A 12,870-nucleotide genomic window follows, 5' to 3' on the forward strand; every position below is an offset into this window, starting at 1 on the left:
ACATTTGTAAGTGCCAGCCCAGAGCGATGGGCCATCTTCAAAGAGCAAACAGGTTGCTCATTGCATTACCTATCTGATACCCGTTGGAGTGCAAGAATTGAGGCTGTTAAACCTGTTGCAAAACACCTGCCGTCTGTCATCAAAGCCCTTGATAGCATACTTATGACATGCAGTCTCACAAGTGAAGCAAGATCAGAGGTTAATGGTCTGAGAAAATACTTTATGTAATTTGATGCTATAGTTCTTCTCACTGTCTGGCTGAAAGTACTCCAAAGTATTGACAACAGGAATGCTATTCTCCAGTCAGGAAAGATCTCACCTGACATAGAGGCAGCCAATATCAGAGCCTTGACAGAAGAGATGCAGTCTCTAAGAGATATGTGGGAGTCTCTCCAAGCTGAGGCAAAGCTGATAGCTGGCTAAATTAATGTTGCACCTCAGTTAAATAAGGACTGCAGCCGCCAGAAGAAAAGGCGAAGATTCCATGATGAGACCTCTGAAGAGGAGAGGTCTCAGGAGAGTGCAGAAACTGTGTTTCGGAACACTGTGTTTTTTACTGCTATGGACAGTATCATAAGTGACTTGGGAACTAGGTTCCAGACCACAGCAAATATTGTAAATGAATTTTCTGCTGTTCTGAAAGTTGGGCAGATTAGTGAGGACAAAATCTCTTCTCTGTGCCAACCATTGATCACAAAGTATTCTGGTGATCTTGCACCTGATTTTGAAAATGAAATAAGACACCTTAACAGTGTATATGCTTCCAATTTCCTCCCTAACTTGTCCCCTCTTGAACTCCTGAATGCTATTTGTAAGCTGCAGCTGCAAAGCATCTTTGGAGAAGTGTGTATTGCTTTGCGTATATTTTGCACACTGCCAGTTAGTGTTGCAGGTGGTGAGAGAGCTTTCAGCAAGCTAAAAATGATAAAAAAAAACTACTTAAAGTCCAAAATGTCACAGGAAAGGCTCTGCAGTCTTGCCATGCTGTCCATCGAAAGTCAGTTGGCTAGAAAGCTAGACTTCAAAGACCTGATCAATGATTTTGCTACTGAGAAGGCTCGGCGTTGGGCTGTTGGTTAGAAAGGTTCAGCAAGGGCCAGTTGTAAATATGTATTGTAAATATGTGTGCAAGAGGAAGCTTAGCTGAGCAAGGTTGTATCTGTCCTGTTATGTTTTTTCTTTATGAATGGACCTACTTTGTTTACTTAGTTTAACATCTCCAGCTGATTTTATTATTGTGCTTGTTGTATGATTCTATAGATGGTGATGAGAAATCATAAAAGGCAGTTGGCTTTTTGTATTTTATTTATTTATTTAATTTTTATTTCATCTGTTTCTTCACAGATGATAATTGCAATTTATTTAATGGAAGAGGTTATTTTATGTTTAAGTTTTGTATTATTCAAGTATGTAATTTAATTTGGGGAAATTTTATGCTAAAGAATGAGAATCAGTCTTGCAGTAAATAAATGAAACATTGTATTCAGAGGATTCAGAGTGTTCAATGCTTTCCCTACCAAGTAACTGTCACATTGTCCTTTTCAGAAATATGGGAAATAATCGTCAAAAATATCATTAAAATGCACAGTTTTATGTAAACAGCACAAAATATTTTCGCTGGTCTTATGTCCGGCACTACAGGGGCCCAGTAAAATTTCTTTTCATGGGGCCCAAACTCCCTGGTGGCTCCCCTGATTGCTTTACATTAATTTCCATCCTCAAACATAATGAAGTTCAGCTTTTTAATACTGTCACGAACGGACGTGTCACCACTTTAAAGCAGATTTGTAACCGCTTTTATAAAAAAAACAAAAAACAACAACTAGCGAGTCATGAGAGGGCGTGGTTTCAATTTTAGGACATGCAGACAACTTTAGAGAGAGAGAAAAAATAAGTAATTTAAAAATTTGAAAAGCTATTTTGCTGCTCTCGTCCGGTTTCGAATTAAGGACCCTCGCTTAACTTCTTTAAAGGCATTATGGAGGATGTTTTTGTTGTTTAATTTGTCTGATTCACATAAAATGAATATACCGACCTTTAGTGGACTTGTATGTATGGTTTCTAAAAGAATTAAAAAAAACAAAACAAAACTGTGGACATGGGAGGACCTGAAAAACATCAGCCAATCAACCCGCTCGGACCGAGGCGTTTGCTTTGCTCCCTTTCCTGTCAATCAAAAATCTTCCGGCTCAGGCCTAGTTATGTAGATTACGTACGCCTTGGACTTACGTGCTTTCTGTATGTGTTGCTTTGGTATGGCTTTGTAGTTAGCTGGCGACTTGTTTTGCTCATCTTTTTTTACATAATGGCAGATAAAGATCCAGGGGGACCCAGCCGTAAAAGAAAGGCATTTTTTGAGGTCAGAGAAAATAAAAGACAACTGGATCGCGAGAATGCAAAAACAAAAGTGATTATTGGCGAGTCATTTGGGCGATGGCGTCAGCTCAAGCAACAAATGGACCTAAAGACAGATGCCTTGGTTGCTAAATTCCTTCTGGACAGGTAAAATGTATTTTTGATTATTGATTATACTGCGGCTGTAGGCAACTTCACGAGTCCTACGCAAGTTTCTGGAGGGGGGCGTTTCTTCGTAAATGTTAAGAGGGGGGAGGTTAGAGGGGGGTGAGGGAGAGGTTGTATGTGCGCATGCGCATGCTACGTTCAAAGTCGTAGGAAATTAAATCTCCTCTAATGCCTTTAAAAGCCCCCGCTTCTTACTGTATGATTTTAACTCTGAGTATGACTGGAACTGATTTCGGCGATCTACATGACTTTAAGTTACTGTAATTGTGTCGGGTTTTTGTGTGTATTTTGTAAGATTTGTAACAGTTTTTAAAAGAGAAATGTGACTTTTACTAGGGGGATATTGTACTCAATGATATTTGCCATCTTAAAAATGTGAAAAAATAATAGCTTAACGGAGCAATGTTTTCCATTAACTAGTGTTACCAAATTACCAAATGAGTTAAGCATTAATATTAGATTTATATTTGAGAGACTCAATGCTGAAACAATACTTGATATGAAACAACACAGGTTGATACTCAATATCTGACTAGAAGGAGATCAAGGCGGACAAGGCCAGCTACAGGACCAAGATGGAATCTCACCTGCAGGACAATAACACAAGGGAGGTCAGGAAAGACCTGAGATCCATCTCTGGCTACAGCGGAGGCCACGAGAGGGGAGCTGCAGCAGGAGACCGGGAGTGGGCCAATGAGCTGAATCTGTTCTTTAACAGGTTTGACTCTACTCCCACTCCTCCCCCCTCTCATCAAAGCACTGACCAGCCAGCTCCTTCTTCACACCTCAGCTCCATACCACCAACAACACCTCTCCTCCCCCCACCCTTCACCACCTCTGGACTCCCCATACAATCTCCTCGTCACCCCCCACCACCACCACTATCACCCCCTCTCCGGTCACCCTCCTCCACCCCCAGCCTTTCCATAACAGCTGATCAGGTGAGAAGTGAGTTAAAAAAGATCAAGACCAGGAAAGCCGCAGGTCCTGATGGAATCGGCTCCAGAATCCTCAGAGACTGTGCAGACCAGCTCTGTCAGGTGCTGCTGCGCATCTTTAACCTGAGCCTGAGTCTGGAGAGGGTTCCTGTGTTGTGGAAGACTTCCTGCCTGGTTCCTGTCTCAAAGACTAGGAACCTCAGGGACCCAAACCACTTCAGACCTGTGGCCCTCACTTCTCATCTGATGAAGACGATGGAGAGGATCATCCTCAGGAATCTACGCCCCCTGGTGAGCCCTAATCTGGACCCACTGCAATTCGCTTACCAACCAAACATTGGAGTGGATGACGCAGTTGTCTACCTGCTGCACAGATCACTGACTCACCTGGAGGACACTGGCAGCACTGTGAGGGTCATGTTCTTTGACTTCTCCAGTGCTTTCAACACAATCCAGCCGTCTCTGCTCAGGGTGAAGCTTGAGGGAGTGGGAGTAGACTGTCACCTGGCTGCTTGGATCATCGACTACCTTACCAACAGACCACAGTACGTGATTCTACAGGTCTGTGTGTCTGATGTAGTAATCAGCAGCATGGGGGCCCCACAGGAGACAGTGCTCTCTCCCTTTCTCTTCATCCTGTACACATTGGACTTCCACTACAACTCTGGGAGCTGTCACCTCCAGAAAATCTCTGATGATACAGCCATTGTTGGGTGTGTGTCTAATGGGGACGAGCTGGAGTACAGGACGGTCACTTCACAACGGATCGATTATTTATTCACTCACACATTCTCACTCTGGTGGTGGAAAGCTACATTTGTCGCCACAGCTGCCCTGGGACAGACTGACGGAAGTGTGGCTGCCAATCCACGCCTACGGCCCGTCCGACCACCACCAACATTCACGCGCATTCATACACCAGTGTGAGAGCAGCACTGGAGGCAAGGCGGGTAATAATAATATTCAGATGGGTAAAGTGTCTTGCCCGAGGACACAACAGCACATGACTAGGACAGAGTGGGAATCGAATCGCCAACCCTTCAATCATTAGATGACCGGCTCTACCACCTGAGCCACAACCACTCTGGTTTTGTCAACTGAGCGAAACCATCTGCAGCTCAATGCCAGTAAGACGAAAGAGATGACCATCGACTTCCGCAGGAGGAGGGCACCTCAGACTGCACCGGTGAACATCCAGGGTATGGACATTGAGATAGTGGACTCATACAAATACCTGGGTGTTCACCTCAACAACAAACTGGACTGGTCACACAACACAGAGGTCCCGTACAAGAAGGGCCAAAGTCATCTCCACCTGCTGAGGAGACTGAGGTCCTTTGGAGTGTGCAGGACTCTGCTCCGGACTTTTTATGACTCTGTGGTAGCGTCTGCTGTTTTCTATGCAGTGGTCTGTTGGGGAGCAGGGAGCACTGAGAGGGACAGAAAGAGACTGGACAGACTGGTGAGGAGGGCCGGTTCTGTGCTGGACTGTTCCCTGGACTCCATAGAGAAGGTGGGTGAGAGGAGGATGTTGGCAAAGCTCACATCCATCAGGGACAACCCCTCTCACCCACTGTATGACACTGTGAAGTCTCAAAGTAGCAATTTCAGCAGTAGACTGAGACACCTAACCTACAAGACGGAACGCTATCGCAAGTCATTCATTCCATCTGCTATAAGACTTTATAACACCAGCATCACTGGCTGATGTTTACACAAAACTGGACTCTGTCACACAATCCCTTACCACATAACCTGCACAGTTCTCTCGTACTTCATATCATTCCATAAGCCACCTTTCCCATCCTACACTCCTGGACATATTGTGGTTGTTAATATGATTATCATTATATTGTTGTTTATTGTTGCTATTGTTGCATTACTGTAAGATGTATGCTGCTGTAACATGGGAAATTTCCCCAGACACGGGGAGTAATAAAGGATTATCTTATCTTATCTTATGTGATAAACACATTTTCAATTAAATATTGTTTAAAATTGTTATTTTTTATTATACCATTGTTGAATATTGCTTTAAAAATAAAGATTATCATGTTATATACTTGTTGGTATGAAATAAATGTGTTGTTTGCTTTTAAAAGTGAACTTTGTTTATTTTTTATTTGACTTGCATAATTATCTGGAACAGTCACATTCTAGAAAATTGGATTATTACACCTCTAAATAATAAAATTTTTCCCAAACTACCAAATAATGCTCACAATAGGCCTTTGCAATAGTAAAAAAGCAGATTTAGTAAAATTAAGCAAAAAGCCTCTTCACAATAACGAAAAATCACATTTGCATAATTATCTGGAACACAGTATGTGTGTTGGAGTATTTAGGGTAGACTGAACATTCTAATGATAGAATTTTTGGATCACATTTGCCAGGTGATGCACGCTTTGTGAAGCGTGGGATCACGGGAGTTGTTGTCTTCGCCACCATCACAGAAGAAAATGCAACAGAAAGTACTAACGGACGAGGTAACGTAATAAAGTTTTGTATTTGCCACCTTTAGTCCTATATTTGTGCTATCTAAGGTGTTTTGGTTTGGCTCAGTACATTCACGTTATGTCACATCATTCTAATAAAACGTCTGCACGAAACGTTAGCTAGTAAGGCGTTAATTGTTAACTTACCATTAGCTGAGTCAGTCAACGAGCCACACGGCTAATGAAGCTAACATTCTGTGGCCAGTTCAGTTGTGTAGTAGCCCAGCGCTGTTATCTACTGTGGTTGAAAATAAAAATATTTGTATTCCATCACGAGTCAGCGATACGAAAAAGTAAACAACTGACAAACTAACTAGCTGGTTTACTAACTTCTTTTCCTCCTTCCGCACTCTGGTCTTGCCGCAGCTACAGGCTGTAAAGGGGGTTGTAATGCCACTACAGGTGACAGCAGTGATAGTTTCCATTAAGTTTAATAAAAGTAAAGATTTCACGGAGTTTTAAATAGTAGTGCAAACATTTGGGCTAATGTGAGTACATAAACCAACAAAATAGATATTTTTTGTGCATTTCAATGTTAAAATGTTACATATGCTGGACAAAAATAAATGCAGCATCTATTCCATTCCATCCATCCATCCTTTAAAAACATATACATTGTTATTATTTTAGTTATTATTTTGTTTTTACTGATGGGTAGAATTAGTGGTTTTTCCAACACAGGGCATCTCTACAACTATATGAATGCCATGAAACAATTAAGTAGGTACTGTATTGGTGATGATTAGTGGCAGGGGGAGAGTGGAGTCATAGAGCAGGAATGACAAATCGCTGTATCCACCGTTTGTTATCGTGTTGTGCCACACGTCTGCAGCTCACAGAATTAATTTGGTTTTCCGTGCTGTCTTGTACAGTGTTGTCCCACTCTTACTGAAGGGCTTGGTGCAGTTGCCAGACATTTTGGGGAACAAGATCATATTTTCAGACACGTCCACCCAGAGCTGTCAGAAACTATTTCTTGTTGGAGTTTGTGGACATTCAAATGTCTGGCTGCACTTTGAATGGACATGCCAGCATCCATCATACCAGTAACGTTCTTCAGTTTCTCTTGTCATCTGTGGCACTGTGTCATTTGACTAAGTCTGCATTTTCTGAAGGCCTTTTATAGTCACAGATTGAAGGAGTGTCTGTACTGGTCATGCTATTTGAGCTTCCTTCTTTAAAGCCACACCTAACTAGGCTGTAGATTAACTCAGGGGTCTAGAATTTGTCACCAGTTAAACAACTCCAAACGTTTTGTGTGCTATTTTCTTACCAGAAAAGTAGAAATTGGATTTTTATCTTTTGCTCAAAGTCTCATAAGAAGATCATTTCCATGCTGCATTGATATTTTGTTCAGTTTGTTTCAATTCGGAGGCTACGGGACATCTTTGCTAGTTGCTATTTCTAAGAATTGAGCCCAAAGGAGGTTGGATGTGCCATTGTGCAGCTATCTATATGGCAATGCAACATAGTAAATAAGTATTGTAAGTATTTGTTCAGTGAACAAATATTGTTACATGCCTACAAATCTAACTAGAAATTTCATTTGCAGATGTGTTACCAGGACAAAGAGACACTGATGTAAAGAGAACTGAATCTACTTGCATCGGTATGTATTATGATATTTAAGCTTAAGTATATGTGGAATGACCTAGGATTTTTTTAAAAGTTGGCTGTTATCTAATACTACTTACTAGATTTACCCAATGGTGTTTGGTGATGGAAAAACAAAGAAGTTATATTAGGTCTTTCTTTTGTTCTTTCATTTGTTTTGTCTGGGAGGCATTTTCTCTTTCAGCTTAATATTTTGAACAAACATACATTATTCTGCCGACAAAATAGCCCACGGAACTGTTAACATATTACCATGTGGTGCCGATGTTTGCTCAAATAGTTGTAAAAGTAAGGATGAATAACAATCATGACAGCTGTTTTATTCAAGCATTCCAGTAGGTCATGATGGGGGGGACAGTGCGTCAACATGCACAGCAGATGTTTTTTTCACAACAGGAAAAGCTCAAGTGTAATTAATAACCTTAACAATGGCTGAATTCCATCTAGTGTCGCTGTAACCTGTGTCAGTCAGCAAGCGTGCACAATACAAGGTGACAGGAAAGGACTCACTGATATGCAATGCAGCCATTATTAGTCTTATCAGTTACACCTGTGATTTTCTTGCTATGATCTGATAAAACGTGCGCTGTGAAAATATTCTAAACAGGATTCTAAAACTGAGGCAGCTGACTAGAGTGCAGACATCAGTGATGTTATTTACCAGCGCTTTTTCCTACTGTGCTGATAATGAGGAGTGCGAGGATTATGATTATTATTATCATTACTATTAGTAGTATTAGTATTAATATTGTCAGGCTTTTGCTAACATGATTCAAAACTTAATTGTTCACCCCCAAGTTTGTGCTCTTGTTTTGTGGATAACAAATGCTGATGATTTGACATGAGTCTGGAATTAATTTTATTGTGTAAGACAATTTGAATCAGTTCAGAATTCATTACTGTTGTCAGAGGAACAAGTCCAGACTTGCAAATGTGCAGGTCTATATAGTATCCTGACAAAGACGTTTAAGGGCTTAAATTACATTCCTTTATCAGACTCTTAAAACAATTATGAAGTACAAATGGCTTAGATTTCTAGTGAAAGAATGCGGATAATAGTTAAGAAATCGCTTTGATCTGTCGTTGTGATTATCACAATGAAGACCGGCTTATAATTATTTTATAGATGGTAAAATATGCAATGTAATAAATGTGTATACTAAATTAGAAACAGGCCAAATTTCATTTCTGATTCTGTGAGGAAAAAGACACAAAATCTAGCTGAAAGATTCAATGAAAAGATTATACAGCTAGATGACATGACATTACGTTTTTGCATTAATTTCATAATTTGTCATTTCGACATTAAAAATTTGTGAATTCAAAAATGGTTCATGAGATTGAAGCAGCGTTTGAAGCGATCTTACCGAGGTCTAATTTTTGCCGCAAGCACTCATAGATTATCACAAGTTTCTAGCAGGAGAACCTCATGAATCAGAGCCAATATCATTTGCTGCCAGTCTGGTATCAGATTATTTTATTCTGGTAACAGCGTGTCAGCCTGAATTAGTTCAGCCAGGTTTAAAGAGCACAGCTCAGGTTTACAGCTGGTAGTATGGCAATGAGATAACAGATGTTGACAGTGACATGACAGAAAATATTGTCTGGATCCTTCACTCATCATCATGTCCGTTAAAAGACAAATAAACTGTGTATGTTAACGTAACACCGCGGTCGGTTGTTGATCCTTCATGTCATCATCTCTTACCCTGCTTGTAACACCATAAGCGACTGAGGCTTATCACTAAGTAGTGCTTATGTTCAGGTTTCTGAGAGAAGATCATGGTAGTGTCTGTGCAACTGAGACAGCATGTGATGCTGCAGGGATTTCTCAGTAGGATTAACCCTGTTAAGTTCAGTTTGGGCAAAATGATGTCAGTATCTATACTGAAAATCATCACCTGGAGCCCTATTTATTTTTATCTTTACCGTCTGAAGTTCAGATGAGTCGTGTTGTAAGCATTCAGCTGCAAGGATGCACTATCGTAGGTTATTGACTCTGTGTGTCCTAAGCATCCCATCCATCTGTGTGTTCCTTTAATTGCCCTGCAACCGGGAACCTGACAAGGATCCTACTGTCTGCTGTTACTGGAAATGGAAATAAATAAGCCTGATCGACTGTCCCATTGATTACTTGTCAAATCTCTCTGTTGTCGTGACTGGTGCAGGGGGAGCATCCGTTGGAAATTGATGGGATGAATTTGTATCTTGGGTCAGGAGTGTGTGTGTGTGTGTTTGTGTGGGTAAGATCCTCCCATCAAGCAGTCCTCAGAGATAAATACGTCCGCCGCCAACACCATCCCCTATCAATACTACTTCCACAAATTGTCTCAGGAGCGCATTGTAATCTGTCTCCCATGCTGGATACTGAGTCCAGAAGCGGTTGTTAAAATGCACTTTGCTACAGGCTGGGCCAGCTCATTAATCTGTCAATGCTTTTCAGTTTATGCGTTTGATCCATACCAAGCTTTCAAATGTCACACAACCAGTTAGAATGGGTTTCCCCTGCCTTGTGCATACAATTTGTTTCCAATGATACATATATATGTGTTCTGATAGGTCTGATGTTTAAATCCTCCATGACTTTACATTGAAGTCACTCATCAGCCACTTCATCCCAAACACTGCAGCCTGACAGCCACTAGAGGGGGACAAAGTATAACCAATGTTCAGTTCTGTCCTCGTTTTAGCCTCATGCAATAAATAAGAGATCAAGCACTGATCCATAAAAATGTAGCATTTTGTGGTGCTTCATATTTGGGGATCTTTATTATTTTCGTTATTCCGTAACATGCAGCCAAAATCAGTTTCAATGCACTGTAACTGTATTTTATAAACTTAGTCTACCTTGGTAACTCACAGAAAGAAACAAACAAAAAACTAAAAAAGAATATAATTCTGTTATGGCTTGTTTGGAGAATTTACTTGTTATTTAATTACGTAGCTTTTATCCTGATATGCAATGAAGATACTTCTGCTAAACATCTGCATTGGTAGTTTTTGAATGATTCAGTGTCTTCATTTTAAAAAAAATAAAAATGATGTTTTATTATGTGATGTTATGAAAACATAAGTCAGTATAGCTTTGTTTGATTTACAGTATAAAAACAGAAGAGAACATATCGCAAAAAGGGTGCTAAAACACCTTAAAAAACACGAATGTTATGCATAGATATTGATTGACGGTTCTCTTACGTTTTCACGTGTTTTCGATCGAAATACTGTGTGGATAAAATGTGTATTTAACCTCCAAGTTCTGCAGCACCGATGTGTTTTGGGTTTTGTTTTGTTTTTTTACTATTTTTTTTATTCCTACATTAAAACTGACCAGACGTTTAAAGCGTGTTTTATCCTTTTCATTCAGCTGAAATCGCCCATATTTTTAGACCGATCTGCTGTCAAAAATACAGCGCAAAAACACATCTAATCAAAAGTTAAACGTGGATGTAGAATTAGAAATGCCTCCTCGTGTACTCTTGTAGCCTCGTGTTATCTGCTTTAAAAATATATATCATGTTTTTATTATTATTTTAACAGTGGAAATTCTCAACTCTTTGCCCAGTGAAGATGGATTAATGCTCCGGCGGAGTATTATTTTATTGCATTAGCTGTTCATTGGAAGCTTCTGCGTTTGATTGAGTCGATAATTCTCCACACAGGGGCAGCACGCACTGGGCCAAATAAATCCTTTCAGGGTTTTTTCCTACTTTACAGCACACAGTGTTACGAAAATCAAGTGACAACGGTAGTGTTAGATGTGATTAATAGATTAAATATATTGTAACAAAAAAAATAAAACACAACACCCACTGATCATACTGATATATTTTCTCATTTAATGATAAATACAGTGCAGGCCTATAATATGTAGGAGAGAAAAGCAAGACAAAATGCAGGCCTATATGATTGAAACTAGATTTTTTTTTGTATTAGTAGTTCTAGATATGTTGCTCATGTACTTATTATTATTATTATTATTATTATTATTATCTTTGTTCTTGCTGTTATGTCTAAAAATAGACTCACTGATATATCTGTTATGTTAACATGCCAGATTATAATTATCCTCATTTCACATCTTCTGTTTTGTTTCCAGAAAAAAGCGGTTTGGTTGGACAAAGCGGTGATAAATATCCCTGTTGATCACTTGATTGATTACCTTGCTCAAAGGTCACACGGGCGCTGGTAATTTCCTTGCGCCGGAGGCTCCCTTTTCACTTTTAGTCTGCCTCCACAGCCCCCTATACACATCATGATATTTTTTAACCCCTTCACAGCTCAGAGCACTACTGTAATACAGTAAAAAAGAAAAAAAGAAAAAAGAAAGATCAGCCAAAAAACGTGCGCCCTGAATGAAGATTTCTTCGCTTTAAACAATTTCCAATCCCGCTCTCTCGTTTGCATCTATGTGGATAACCCGGAGTGCAGAAGTGAGGCAGTGTTTTAGTTTATGCTTGCAGCCGTGGGGGGCTCGAACCCAATTAATTTCTAATAATTACAACCCATGGGGCCGCGAGGATCCGTGCGCGCTCCTGCGCTCCGCCACCGGGTTCAGCGGATCATAATAAAATATGGACTGAGAAAGTGTCTCAGAAGGGAGAAGAGAAGAGTGAGTTATTGCGGTGAATGAAAACTGTTTCCATTTAGGCTAATTGAGCAGCTCTGCCTGCAGCTTTCTCTCTCTCCCTCTCTGTCGGTGTGTATGTGTATGTGTGCGCGCACGCCTGCGTGTGCTTGTGCGTACCCCCGGCGCGCCACCTTCTCCGGCACGGTGTATAGGCGCAACCCACTTAATAGCACCATTTATGTCATTACAGTAGAGGTAGAGTGAGGTACAACCACAATAAAGTATCAGTATTAACCTCTCTTAACTCGGCCGTTTAAATGAGGGATAGCGATGCAGGGATGCCCCACTTTAGTGGAATTTGAAGAAGCAGTCTTTAATTTTTTTTTTAATTGATGAGAGAATGAGTCCAAAAAATACCTTTAGGGGCCTTGCTGAACATATATCTTGTGCATTTTCGTTTGCCACTTTACACTGAAATTCCAGACATCATTTTTATGGTTGGTATCATGCAGTAAGAAGTTAAATCTATTCGGTATCTCCACTGAGTTGATCTGAAACTGGCCTTTTCATGCCACCATACTATTGGTAATATGACGCCAGGATTTTTTTGGTCAGCCTGTACTTTCTTTTTTTTTCCATGACATGGCATGATGTCACGACTTCAGTCAATTTCAACACACTTTGGAATCGATAGCTTTGGTTCACAACCAATTAAAGAGTTCGTCTGCAAGGT

The sequence above is a fragment of the Acanthochromis polyacanthus genome, chromosome 13 (genome assembly GCF_021347895.1).
Source record: "Acanthochromis polyacanthus isolate Apoly-LR-REF ecotype Palm Island chromosome 13, KAUST_Apoly_ChrSc, whole genome shotgun sequence".
In the NCBI taxonomy this organism is placed as follows: domain Eukaryota; kingdom Metazoa; phylum Chordata; class Actinopteri; family Pomacentridae; genus Acanthochromis; species Acanthochromis polyacanthus.